The sequence below is a fragment of the Nasonia vitripennis genome (genome assembly GCF_009193385.2).
Source record: "Nasonia vitripennis strain AsymCx chromosome 5 unlocalized genomic scaffold, Nvit_psr_1.1 chr5_random0007, whole genome shotgun sequence".
Lineage (NCBI taxonomy): Eukaryota > Metazoa > Arthropoda > Insecta > Hymenoptera > Pteromalidae > Nasonia > Nasonia vitripennis.
Window position 1 is genome coordinate 479,155 of NW_022279658.1, and position 14,207 is coordinate 493,361.

Sequence of the window (14,207 nt, forward strand, 5' to 3'; positions counted from 1 at the left end):
ATAGAGTCTTTTCTAACGAAGACTAGCATATTCCGTTTCTTACTGTAAAGATTAACACATTAGGGAACCTCGTGACAAATAGGAGCATATTTCACGTATTTGCGGCAAAGACTAACACATTTTACACTCTTAGCGCGACAACTGTAACAAATTTCTTATGTCCAGAATGGCTTGTTTTTCTGTTTATGGCAATAACTCGTTAGACGTTCTGTCAACCAAGTTAAAATTTTTACAGTCCATAGATTTTATCGTGTTATAATTTTGTAAACTTTAAAACTTGCTGACTTAACATAAAAAAAATATCATCATTAATTTGAAACATACTAGTATTCGTTAGAAGCAATGATACAGTACAGTAAAAACTGCCATGTAGTTTAGTTAAATTTGTTAAAGCATGCAATTTAATGGCAAATTTTATTCTAAAATTTCTTTTCGTGCATTCCTAAAGTATGAAAAAAAATTTTTCAGTAATCATTTCACAGAGAACTAGCTACACATACTAAGTTGTACATGCGCCCACGCATATGTGTGTGTGTGTGTGTGTGTGTCTATCTGTCTGTGCGTGAATATGTGTAAGATTAAGAGAGAGAAAGAGATCGCTATAATTTATTCTATAAGCTTTAAAAAATATAGTTATCAGTGCCTTTACTTATGCGCTAATTTGGCAACTATCCTAGTAAATTATTAGAAAGTAATAATTTACAAGTTATTATTTGTAGCGAAACTAGATTAGACTAAAATAGAATGCAATAAGCAACATACAAACTTAATTTGTGTAATATGCACAAAGTGGACCGAGTACAGTATAGTCAAAATTCATGTACTTACTTGTAATGAAATGTTTCAAAAATAAATAAATAAAAGAGTATAAAAAATGCATTATAATTTATTAAAATAACAAATATTATTTTACTTTATATACATTCTTAGAGATTCAACTATCTTAATAATAAAATTGCTTAGCCTGCTATAAATTGAATGTAAGGGACTTTGCTGCAGTGTAGGGCAAGTACATTTTCTTGTGTGTGTGTATGTGTGTGCAAGCTTTGTTCACGTAGCCTTGGGCAGAGCAAACTCTGCACAAGTAGCCCTCTCGCACCAAATCCCCATAGACGCCATCATAAAACAATACTTCCATGGAGCCCGTTAATTAGCCTACATATGGTTTCTCTTTTGAAGTTTGATAATTTGCACATCAATAATAACTACCAAAAATGTATCTATGTTTACAAAAATCGAAATTATCACTACTTATATCAAAAATATCAAATATCTAGAAGCTTGGATTGCGTCGGTTGATTATTTTGTTTTTTAATTAATAGCAAGAATTCGAAATCGACACCATTACAAATATCTGTACGACAGTCAAATATAAGCGCCAATATAATCATGCATACAATTTATTATTCATAAATATTATAGGATGTTTAAGTAACAAGTAGTTTTCTGCATCATGTAAAAAACTCATATCCTCAGCGATTTTTACTCTTTAAGAATTTGCTTTCAGATATTCTGAAAGTGTTTGGAGTAACAAATAACTTAAAGTACGAAAAGTTGCAATCCGGCGCTCAGGTAACGATCTACCTGACAACGAGAAGAAAAAAAAAGAGCGCGCGTGCGAGAAAATAAGTTAGGGGGAAGAAGAGAGCAAGACAGCAGAATCCGAAAACATCCAAACGCTCTCGAAGCGGCTACACCTGGGGCGGTTTCTCCAAAAACCTGCTGGAAACGGATAGTTGTTGCCGCTTTGCACGATTGCCATGCAAAATCTATTGTGTATTTATTTCTGAAAATTTACAGGCTATTTCTTTGATATACTAACCATGCTCATACAAAATTTTACGTTGAAATATTACAAATTTTTGCCGTAATGCAGCAAAACGCTTTATATATCAGATAGAATATTTAAAAGTGAATTCTTCAAGAGTGAAAATCGCTTAGGATATGAGTTTTTCACGTGATGCAGAATACTACTTGTTACTAAAACGTCTTATAATATTTATAAATTATGAATTTTTAATTTTTTACTAGTTTCTCCCTATAAATAAGATCCACGAGTATGTACGATTATGTTGGCTCTTACATTTGACTGTCGTACAGATATTTGCAACAGTTTCCATTTTTAATCCTTATATTGTCGGTCCCTACGAAGAGTAGTATAGTTCAGATTTGCTACGAAGACTAGTACGGTTCAGATTTGCCACGAAGACTAGTACATTTCAGATCTTTCCTACATGAAAAAATCCAATTGTTTTGGAGATAAACAAATAGTTATTTTGGTTAAAATTAATAAAGTTGCAATATTTTCAAAATTACCAAAAAAATTTTGAAAAATTTCGAAATCACCATGGTTTTCACCACAAATCATAGTGCTTAAAACGCGTAAACCTGGCGGTGGCGTGCCGAACTAATGATTTTCAATGAACTGCACCGATATTCGTAGTGCCATTTCTTCACGCTGTCACTCCAGGCGCGTTCTTGCGGATTTGCGGTGAACGTTCCTGCCGATTACCAATGCACTTTGACTACGTAAGATGTATTCCGTATTGTCTCGAAACACGCGATATTTAATAAAAATTCTAAGCAAATGTCACTAAAAATTATTATACGAACATGTCACACACTGTGTACAATGCAACTTAATTATAATAAACCATAAGAAATGTCACAAACTGTATACAAACTGAATACATGTATATTAGACAGAGATAATATACAATGAAATATTACATAATTGCAATTTTTTACACGTACACTAGTGAAAATGAAAAATGTAATAAAGTGTAATAAAATATAAGAAAATATAACAAATCCTACCATATTGTACGTTTTTGTTGGATTTCTGACCTTTTTTACGTTTTATTACAGTTTTCTCCATTTTATTACAATTTATTACAAATCTATTGATCCAGGATTTCATGGGGGTCTCTTCTTTAAAATGACAAATGTAACAATACGTAAAAAAGTATAACAAAATGTAAAAATTCGTCTGTAAGCGTAATATTATATAAGAAAATGGCGACTTTTTTATTTTCTTACTTTTGCTTACATTCTTTTACTTTTTCTTACAATTTCTTATGCATTGTTACATTTTATTATAAAATGAATAATTAAAAAAATATATTGACTATATTAGGCAGTAAAATAACATATGTAATGAAATGTAATAAAATGTAAAAAAAAGTTAAGAAATCTGAAAATGTAAGAAAGTGTACAAAAACGTATGAGAAAAAAGGTCCAAAATCCAACAAAAAGGTACATTTTCTTACATTTTCTTACATTTTTTTACCTTTTATTACAATTTATTACATTTTTTTTTCCACTAGGGTAACTATGATTTTAAAAAATTATGGAAATAACTAGAGAAAACAATTGTTTTTTTATTTATAGCAGGGTTCTTGGAAAAGGAAATCATTTTTGTCAATAGCAGTTGTTTTAAAAGGTGATACATAACCTACATATCTTTAAGATAGAGACAGCTCGCCGAGACCTGCCAAAACTACCAGTGGCCACTCGCTGTTTTTATTGAAAAGTCGTTAAGGTGGCGACACTCACTAAAACTGCCGTGTTCTACAGCAGAAACATCAGTGTTTTTTTTTCAGTGCATGGGGTAGTCGATGACAAGGTCTAGGTATAGCGCTCTGTGGTGTTTTGAGTCTAGGTAAATAAATCATACGGGGACGACGCCACAGTGGGCAAGAATTAAAAAAAAGTGATTGAAATTCGTCCTTCACTCAAATTTAAGAGTAAAAAAATTCTAAACAAGCTTTCTTGTGGGGAATCTGAAACCGTTACCCTTTTTGCGACAGCTGGCTAAAAATTTGTCTATCAATTAAGTATGTATAAAAAATTGCAATATTGATTTTCCAACGAACCATCTGGTACTATTCAAGGATTTTGTGTAAAATTTATAATTAATTACTCTAATATTATTTACACTATTTTTGTAGAATATTTATGCGAGTGTGCGTGTCCAGATAAACACATACATATGGACAGGGTGGGGAAAAAATGGAAGCACCTGAAGACTTTCTGAGGGTAGTAAGTTTTTATAAACCTTAATCATCATTCGTTTCTAATTTTTTCCGTTCTTCCGAATGAACTGCTCAGCTTTTGGGCACTGCTCGAAAATTAGTTTAATATGCGAAGAGAGAGCGAGAAGGTTCGAGAAGCTTGTTATCTTAATTTGAAATTCGATGGTTTTCGCTAGCCCGCACGGCACCAATGAGGTTGCCATGGCAACGCGCGCTCGCTCGCTCCTACTCTGTCTCTCTTCGCCTGTTTCGCGAGCGGTCTTCTGCCGCTTTCGCTGATTTGTGTTATTCAGTTATCGTATTGCCGAAGCGTTGTGAGGACTCGCCTCACAGTGACGACCGTTAAATAATATCGTTTGTTAACGTGTCAGTACTTTTAATACTGGTGCCTTCATTTCTTTTTCGTAGTTTAAACACTTGTAAATACACTCTATCTTACAATAAATATCAAAGCCTTTTCTAACAGCATATTAATTCAAGTTAACGGTTGAGAGTGTTTTTGTTTATTGCCAACTAGTCCTTCGAGATCCACAAGTCTCTAACATCAGTTCGAGAGACTATAAATAGACCCAAATTCAAAATTTTTAATAGAAACTCCCATTTCTTGTGGCAGATTTTAATTCAACGGGAAATTTTACGTCCGAATATGATATTTAGAAATATTAAAAAAATTCATTTCTTAGGCCCGGAAACTGAGCAGTTCATTCGATAGAACAGAAAAAATCATGAAGGAACATCATTTACAAAAACTTGCTACCCTCATTAAATCTTCAGGTGTTTTCATCTTTCTTTCCAACCCTGCATATATATATATATATCTTCCTATATTATATAGATGCATGTGTAAATTTATGTCAATAACCCCTCCGCACCCTCTCCGCAGCCCCTCCGTAGCCCCTCCGCATTTTCACGTGAAATCGTATCAAAATTTACGTTATTTTTGGAGCTCTTTGCCCCTCCGCCACCCTCCGCGCCCCTCCGCACCCCCTCCACTGGCCCCTCCACTAGCCCCTCCACACTCCCTCCGCAAGCCCCTCCACACCCCCTCCGCAAGCCCCTCCACACCCCCTCCGCAAGCCCCTCCGAATCCCCTCCGTTGGCCCGTCTTAAATCAATTTTATTAATATTAAAATGATTATTATAAAACTTAGTCAAAAAGATTTCAAAAGTTCCATTTTTTGAATAATGGTATAATGATGTGTTATAATCAAATTAAGAAGATCGACAACATTTCCTTTATTGGAAAAATGGTATAACGATGGGTTAAAGTTTAAATTGAGAAGATAATAACGACAGATTTCCACACCACCCAAGAGGTTTTGTCAGAAGCACATTATAATATGGATATACAATGTGTTTCAGGCGCTTTGATTTTTTTTTGTTTTTCTTAAATTTGTAACGGGGTGTGAATTCGATCAACAACTAATTTGTCGAACGACTGGATCGCGTTCCCTCGATGCAGCGGAGGATTCCACTCCGCCCGCGAAACACCATCGTTGCATGCAGCTGTTTCAACTGCTTCTGTTTGTTGGGTCTGCGCGCCGACCGGCGCGTGCTCGGCTGCTCAACTGCGTTAAATAAATACTCTTAAATAACGCCCACGGAGGCGGCGGTATTGACAGGAAGGAACAAGGATCGGAAATAAGCGAACGAGGTTCAGAAATGACGACGATTCACGTTAAATAAGAAGACTAGGGTTATATTTGTCAAACGTGAAGTTACAATGATAAATTATAATACGCGAGTCGCCAACAACTTTGCGACTCGCCGCGACGCTAGAACATTCGCGCTCGCACGCGTGTATCGACGGGAAGGTCACGCGCGCCGGATCACCCCCGCATGGGTCATATCCACGCAACAGGCACTCTCTCTCTCATGCACTGCGCGCCACACAAACCTTCTCTCTTTCGTCGAAGACGCTCGTAGTCCTGGACAGGCCGCAAGACTCCGTAACCACCATGGACCGCTATGCTCAGACTTAAGACTCCACCTAATACCATCCTCCTTCCTGCAGAAACATATTAACTTAAAAAAAGTTTACAATCTTTATAATCATTTTAATATTTTTAATTTATGCATTTAATCTAAATAATATCTTGTTAAAAATAATGGATATTAATCAATTTGTTATCAAATCAGTTTTGTATTTAAATTAAATTTTTCGCCTTTGAATTACGTAAAATATGATATAATTAAGAAAAATTAAATTTTATTAATTTTTATCAGTTAATTAATTTTACGTATTCACATTGAAAAAAGAAATTTAAATACGTAGTTAATTTGATAATAAATCTTGATTTTTTTCTATATTTTTTAACAGGACGAAATCTCAATGGAAACTTTTTTTAAGTAAATATGTTAAATAATCATTTAATATTTATAAATTAATTAGACATTATTATATCATGTCCTATAATAATATGAAATTAATTCATTATTGTTATTAAACGATCATTTATGTTTCTGTTTTGTTCTGCATTGTGTATATTGATGATTCTTGTAAAATAATTTTAACAAGAATTATGTATGCATACTAATTTGAATGTCTACAAAATGATTTTAAAATTCGAAATTGAAAAGCAGTAAGAAGTTAATATAAATACATGTCTTTTATTTGAAAAAAATAATTGAATAATAATTTATTCTACAGGGTGGGCCATTTTAATCAAACCAGTCTAATAACTCCTAAATTAAGCCATGAACAGAAAAATTGTTCAGATGAAAGTTGTCCAGGATCAAGGGGGACATCTTTTTGTGCAATTAGTTTTGACCTTGAACTCAAATTTCAAGGTCATTTGAAGGCCAAATTTTGTTTTTAAATAGGAACCCCTATTTTTGATAGCAGATTCGGAAAGAACAGGAAATTTTACGTCCGAAACGGTATCTCAAAATTTTTTCATGACCTTCACAAGGTCATTTCAAGGTCAAATGTTAAGTAATACTGTAATTGCTATTTAATCGCATTTTCTGATAGAATAATCATAGTTAATGTACTTTTATGATGCATATTCAAACCCAATGTGACAATGACCATGAAAATATTTACCTTGAAAACAAAATAATTCCCTAATTTCAGCACTACCCAGGAACAACGACGTGGACGTATTAGGATTATGTTCCCTTTGGGGTGCTTTTTTAACGTGAGTCCCCTTCCCTCTCACTGGGGTGCTTGTTTACTGTGAGTCCCCTTGCCTCTCACTAGGATGCTTGTGTAACATTCGTTAACAAATTTTTAGTGGTCAAAAGTAAATTTTGAAGTAAACATGATAATTTTAAATATCTGAGTTCTTAATGGGAGTGGGAAATGGAACGTTAAAAATCAATGTTGTCAATTCATTCACGGTCGAAGCAGAGTCAAGTAAAAGTTTAACGTTTCAAACGCGTAAAAAATGGTTAAACAATAAAGGTAGGATGTTAAAAAATACATTATTTAAGATAAAATATTAAACAGCATTTTGCTTTTGTAATATTAAAAAAAATTTTTAATAATTGTATTTGCCAAAGTGCATCACTTCCAGTTTAGATATTTTTTTTAAGTTGAATTTCTTTAATCTAATATGAATTGTAACGATTGTTCTCACGCTGTCTTCAATTTAAATCACAATGTCTTAACGTAAGAAAATAAGAAGTTACAAATTTGATTTAAAAATTATACAGTTTGAAAATTCCTCCTTTTTTTATTTGTCACTTTCTTATTTTGGTTTAGTTTCAATTTCAATAAAGAGTGAATGTAAATAAAATAGTTTTTCTTATTATAAACAAAATTTTCAACATGGGCGATTATCAATCCAATAAAATTGTTGATATGATAATGATCTTAGGCGAAACCTAAAACAATGCCAGAGCCGCGGTGCGACTCTACGCTGAACGCTTTCCTCTAAGAAGACGTCCTACTCACGACACATTACTCAGATTACTTCGAAGAGCTCGTGATGGACATCTTCGTCGTCAACGCAGACACCACGAATACAACGAAAATGATCCTAATGTTATAGCCGCCTTAGCAGCTGTTCATCTCAATCCACAAATTAGTAGTCGACAAATTGAAAGAGAAATCGGTATACCACGAAGAACAGCATTGAGAATTCTCAATAATCTCCACTATCACGATTACCACATAAGATTAGTTCATGAGCTGAGGCCACGCCATTTTCTAATGCGTATTAACTTATGCCAGTGGGCTTTAGGAGTTTTACAAAATGATCCAGATTTTTTCAGATTTGTTATGTTTTCTGACGAGGCTATATTTCGCAGTGATGGTCAATTAAATAGGCACAATAGTCACTACTGGTCACATGTAAATCCCCACTGGTACAGGGCTATTGGCCATCAAAACCGATGGAGTTTAATGGTGTGGTGTGGGATCATTAATGGTTACCTGATTGGGCCATATTTTTTTCGGTCAAAATGTTAACCAGAATAGCTATTTGATATACTCAGAGATCGACTGCTAGAGCTTTTAGAGGATGTTGACTTTCGGACGTTTCGGACGTAAAATTTCCTGTTCTTTCCGAATCTGCTATCAAAAATAGGGGTTTCTATTTAAAAAAAAATTGACCTTCAAATGACCTTGAAATTTGAGTTCAAGGTCAAAACTAATTGCACAAAAAGATGTCCCCCTTGATCCTGGACAACTATCATCTGAACAATTTTTCTGTTCATGGCTTAATTTAGGAGTTATTAGACTGGTTTGATTAAAATGGCCCACCCTGTATGATCGAAAACCCTAAGAATTGACTAAACAGTTTTGAATCAAATATTTAAAATTTCATTCCAAACAATATTTTGTATTGATCACCTGACTCATTTTAAATACGTATATTATCAGGATTTCGACATCGAGATAATGCAACATATAATTGACCATGCGAAAACAATGGTCGGTTCAAAAAAATTCCTATTGAATCAAAACTTTGGCCTTGTGATTTATTTATCGTTATGGCAAACGCTAATATGATTGGGAATTGTTTTCTAAAAAGAGTAAATGGAAACAAAGATGAATTTTCGGTGTTTAGTGTTATTCTCGGTATAAAAACTGTCTGTCCAATGTTTTCGCCTGTAATTATTTCTGCTTCAATGTTATACTCATATAATTTGGTAATCTTTAAACGAGTGCCATTACATAAACCATCTGTAATACTTAAATTTCTAATTAACATCACTATTGCATTTACTTTCAAATTAAGTTTATGTGGTGGAAGACCTTCTCTGATATTATTCAGCATTTCAACTGGATAATTTAAATGAATATTTTCTTCTGTTTGATCTACTCCTTTATGTGTTGCATAATCTACACTATAATATGTCTTTGATTCGCCATGTAATAATGTTAGAACTTTGTTATTTAAAATTTTGATGTCTTCATTATGTAGAGCTAAGATCACGCTACTAACGGAAGCACCTAAATTAATATTTTTATAAATTTCATTGCAAACATCGGTAGTTTTCCATTTTTGAGGAATTTCAAATGTATCGACTTTACCTTCTCCTATTTCTAACAAAAAAGAGGAAAATTCTACATTATTCGAACGTATATTTTTATTGAGCTTCAAGATTTTAAAAAGAGGCCACAAAGTTGAATATTTAATTGTTTCTTCTATGATAGAGTTTCGGTATCCATGTTTAATTACTGGAAGAATTTTTCTGAAATCTTCTCCTAATACTATTAATTTTCCCGCAAAAGGAATATCGTTACGACATACATCTTGTAAAGTACGATTAATAATTTCTAAAGCTTTTTTAGGTATCATTTAAGCTTCATCCCAAATTATTAAATCTGCCTCTCTTAATCTTTTTGTCAGACTCTAATTTCAAAAAAGCACTTTCAATATTATTTAAATCTAAAGGCAATCTGAAGGTTCGATGACTTTGTTTTATATAAAAACGTTTTTCCCGAACCTCCAGGTCCATCAATGAAATAAATTTTGTTTTCATTGTCAACTAACTCTTCAAAAATTGCCCTTTGATCATCGGTCAATTGATCAAACATCCATTTAAAGATATCGTTACTTTGTAAGACATCATCTATAGATGTTGCATCATCATTAATAATACTATTTGGTTCTGGTAAACTGAAATCTTTGCAAGATTTTTCTTGATTCTCTAATATAATTTGAATATGAGATAGAGCATTATTCTCTTTATTTGTCTTAAAATCTTCGGTGAAATAATTTTTAAATTTGTTCCAAATTGTATTACCCTGTATGTTTTCTGCTAAAATAAACAATTCAAAAAATTTACGTAATTGAAATGGTAACATGATGTGACAAGCTTCTTCAAAAATAATAAAAATATGTGAATCATCTTCTATTAAGCCCATTGCAAGTGCTGCGTCTTTATATGTTTGATACTCTATATCTTTATGATTTTTCAAATCTTCAAATGAAGTTGGACCTCTTGCTCGATTTAGTATTAATTTCAAAAAACTCTCAGTATCTTTTGGTGATACGATATTAAGTCGAGCAATAGTATTGTATTGAGAAGAACGTGAACGTTTTATCCAAGATTTTGATTTTTTATTAAATCTATAATATTCAGGCACTTCAACATATTTAAGTGTTTTTGCAAAATCATCAATTTTATTCAATTTAAACCATGCTGTTAAAGTAGTTTCTTTATTGTTTAAGGCTTGCAATTATTTATTTTCTTCATAAACTATATGTTGTTGATCTTTTGTATGGATTCCTAAACGTTCTACAGCGGGTATTTTACCAAAAAGAGGATATCCTTGTAGACGCCAAGCAGCTTCCATTGGGCTTAAATATCTACCATCTAAATACTGAGTGAGCTCATCATGTACTATGGGAGTTTCTTCGCTAGAATTATTTGGATTTTCAATTTTTTTCATCTTACATAATGCTCTATCTCCACCTTTATGAATATAATCGAATATGTATTTAAAACTTTGAATTGATAAGGAACAACCATTGTGTTGTCAACTGGAATAATTTTTCTAAATTTTTTAATTCGATAAGTATAGTTTTGTGAAATGTTATTTCTTCTTCGATATTCAGGATAACCATTTTCTTTAAAAATGGTGATATAGCGGAATGGTTTTGGAAATTTCTTTTTACAAATAGTCTTATTTTTTATGATGTAGGGAGATTTATCTGTATGTGGACCATGTAACATATGTTTAATTACTAATTTTTGTAAACCTTTATCTGAATTATCAGGAATTTCAGCAGAAATGTATTTGTCAATAGATTGAGGTGTCATGAGCTTGTTTTTTTGGATGTAGCGTAACTACAATATGAGCGTGTGGTAATCCTCTCTTTTGAAATTCTATTGTAAAGACATAAGCTATTACTTTCCCAAAAATTTCATTTTTTACAATATCATCTAGAAAAGACTTCAATTTTGTATAAAATAATCTAACAGTAATATTTGGAATATCATTTGGAGTAGTTCCTTTTGGAAAATTTTCTAAAACTCTTTTCAATTCTACCCATTTAGGATTGCACGTCATAGTAATTAATAAATCAGGTTTTGTTTTTGATCTTGCTATTGCCATAACATCTTGATAATGTTGTTGCATGTACCGAGGACTACCTATGTATGTTGCGGGTAAAATGAATAAATTTCCTAAACTTTCTTTTTTTTTCAAAATTTTGAGAGTTATTTGCAGCTGAGTTATAAACATGGTCATATAAGCCTTTGTAACATTCTATTCTAAGCTGTTTTTGATTATTTCGGAAGAAATTAATTCTATTACTTTCTATCATAATGACTGCTTGTAAAAAGTATTGTTGAGTTAATCTACCACTATATAATACTGGAGAGAAGTTTGTACTATTACGTCTATATGAAAGCCTATAAGCATAGTATTGTAAAAGAGTCAAATTTTCTAAGCTTCTTTTGGATTTGGACTCAGAAGTGAGATCTTCAATATTATAACTGTCTTTGTAGAATTTGGCTTTTTATTGTATCCAATAGTCCATCCTAAATCACCCGATGGAAACATCAACAGAAAAACCATAGAATCTACGTGATGTGACAATTTGTTCAAATAAATATTTTTATATTCACAATTTACGTTATTTTTGGGAAAACACAAAGATCATAATCGTCAGGAATCATTGACTTGGAAACGATAATTGCGCCACATTCTGCGGTTAATGGTTCGTTATACCTATGCTTTTGTTTATCTGTTTTACGAATAAAAATCACTTGTAATTTGGTAAATTCTGTATATTAGATAATTGATTTAAACATCTAAAATTCTTGGCGTATGGATTTTTATTTAAAATATTTGTCAAAATCTCTATATGCTGTTTAGTAAATTTTTCATTAGTTTTAAGTCTTTTCTCTATAGAAGTTATGTCATCATAAATATAAAGTTGTACACATGTAGGTTCATTATTTATTGGTATTAATGAAGAAGGTGTGATGTGACAAACTTGACCTTGAATTTTAAAATTATAAATAGCTTTTTGATTTTCGTTTTTCACATTAGCACTAAAAGTCGCGAAACAGAAGTTATTGTAATACCTTATTAATAGTCTGAAATGGTTATCATTAAGTAATAAGTCTTTAAGAACTTTGTTGTATGGGCTTAAAGGTGATAATCTAACTTTTCCATTATGGCAACAAGTAGATTTACTTCTTTCTTCTTGCCAAAATACAGCTGAACAAAATTTACATTTATAACTCATTTCTCCGAAATCTGAGGAATCTTTTACATGTTTGTTCACTCTTTTAACACTATTACGAATTTTTGTTTGAGATGTGTGCAACTTAAGTCTTTTACGTGAAAGATTTTCTCTGAAATCATCTAAAGATTTTCGTTTTAGATTACATGTTTTTTCATCAGACACTAAAACTTGAGATTTCGAATGATCGTTAATAAATTCAAGAATAACGTCATAATGACCAGAATCTTGTTGTCCACTTAGTAATAATTTTAATTCAGAAGGTTGAGAAATATTTCCAAAAGTAAAGTTACTTTCAACGTTATCTAAATATACTTTGACATAAACATTATACAGATCCGAAAAACCTCTTATTTCAATCTCATTGCCATAAACAGAAACTTGAGACATAAACATTTCATAATCTTGACTATTTACAATACCTTGATAATAACCATTTCAAACTATGAAAGAACTATAATTTTCCCATTGAGTTACAATATATTGAACAATATTTAATCTGACTCTCATGTGAAAATCTTGTATTGTATAAAGAATAAGAAAAGCATCTAAATAGACAATTGCCATCGCCAAGGATATTTAAAACTCTAATATGTTCCATTTTCAAATATGGTAAAAAAAATCTAATTACTTTAAGTCGTTTACAAGCCGCAGACGAGTACTGCAAAATCCACGAGGCCAAAAAGCCCACTTAGCCCCCTTGGTGCACACCATATTTTATGTAACGCGCGGACGTATTTTTGCGTTTTTTCGTACGTGTTAAGAGGGACTGATGTGACTATTTTTTGACGCGGCAACCGTGCTCTTGTCTTGTTCAAACATTATATAAAATAAATAAATAATGCAAATTTATCAAAATCAACTTTTTTTTTTAAATATTAATCACCATTAAGTCTTTTTTTCTTTAAAGAAATTTTAACTAAATGTAATAAAAAAATAATGTAGGTAATACGTAAGTTGTATAGAATTCACCGCATGTTTCCGTTTCTGATTATCACGGTAAGCAACTTGGGTACAATTCATAGAATTTTACTAATCACTTCATTCATCTGCTTGGAGTAGATAACTAAATCGATTGTAGCGCCGATGAAGTGAAAAAATCTTCAGTTTTCCAAGATTGTGTCGGTAGTGAGCGCATATTTTTCAGTTTTCATTAATACCATAGATAGGAAACTAAAAGAAATATAAAATTTATTACAATAATAAACTTTATAAGTGAAAATTATTGTTGTTAAGTTTTTAATATGTTCGTACTATATATAAATACATATCACTCGATAAAAGAATAATTTGAATAAATTAAAATAAAAAAATTAATCTTCTTCTATTAATTAAATTTTTTGAATTAGTTTGAAGTCGTGCTAGTACGTTGTAATCTATAAGTATGTCAATTATGATAAAGATTAGATCTTAATAGTAAGAAAATTGCTGTTAAATGTATATAACTATTTTTATTTGCTTAGGTCTGAGCGTCTCATGCACAAAAATCCAACGTTCTTATGGGTATATATCGATAAGTACT

The 14,207-nt window shown here is 31.9% G+C and overlaps 1 protein-coding gene across 7 annotated transcripts in view; it reads right to left on the reverse strand.

Annotated features, from left to right (window-relative positions):
* LOC107982113 overlaps positions 1 to 14,207 on the reverse strand; it is a 729,835-nt gene that overhangs the window by 465,291 nt on the left and 250,337 nt on the right. The window lies entirely within an intron of this gene.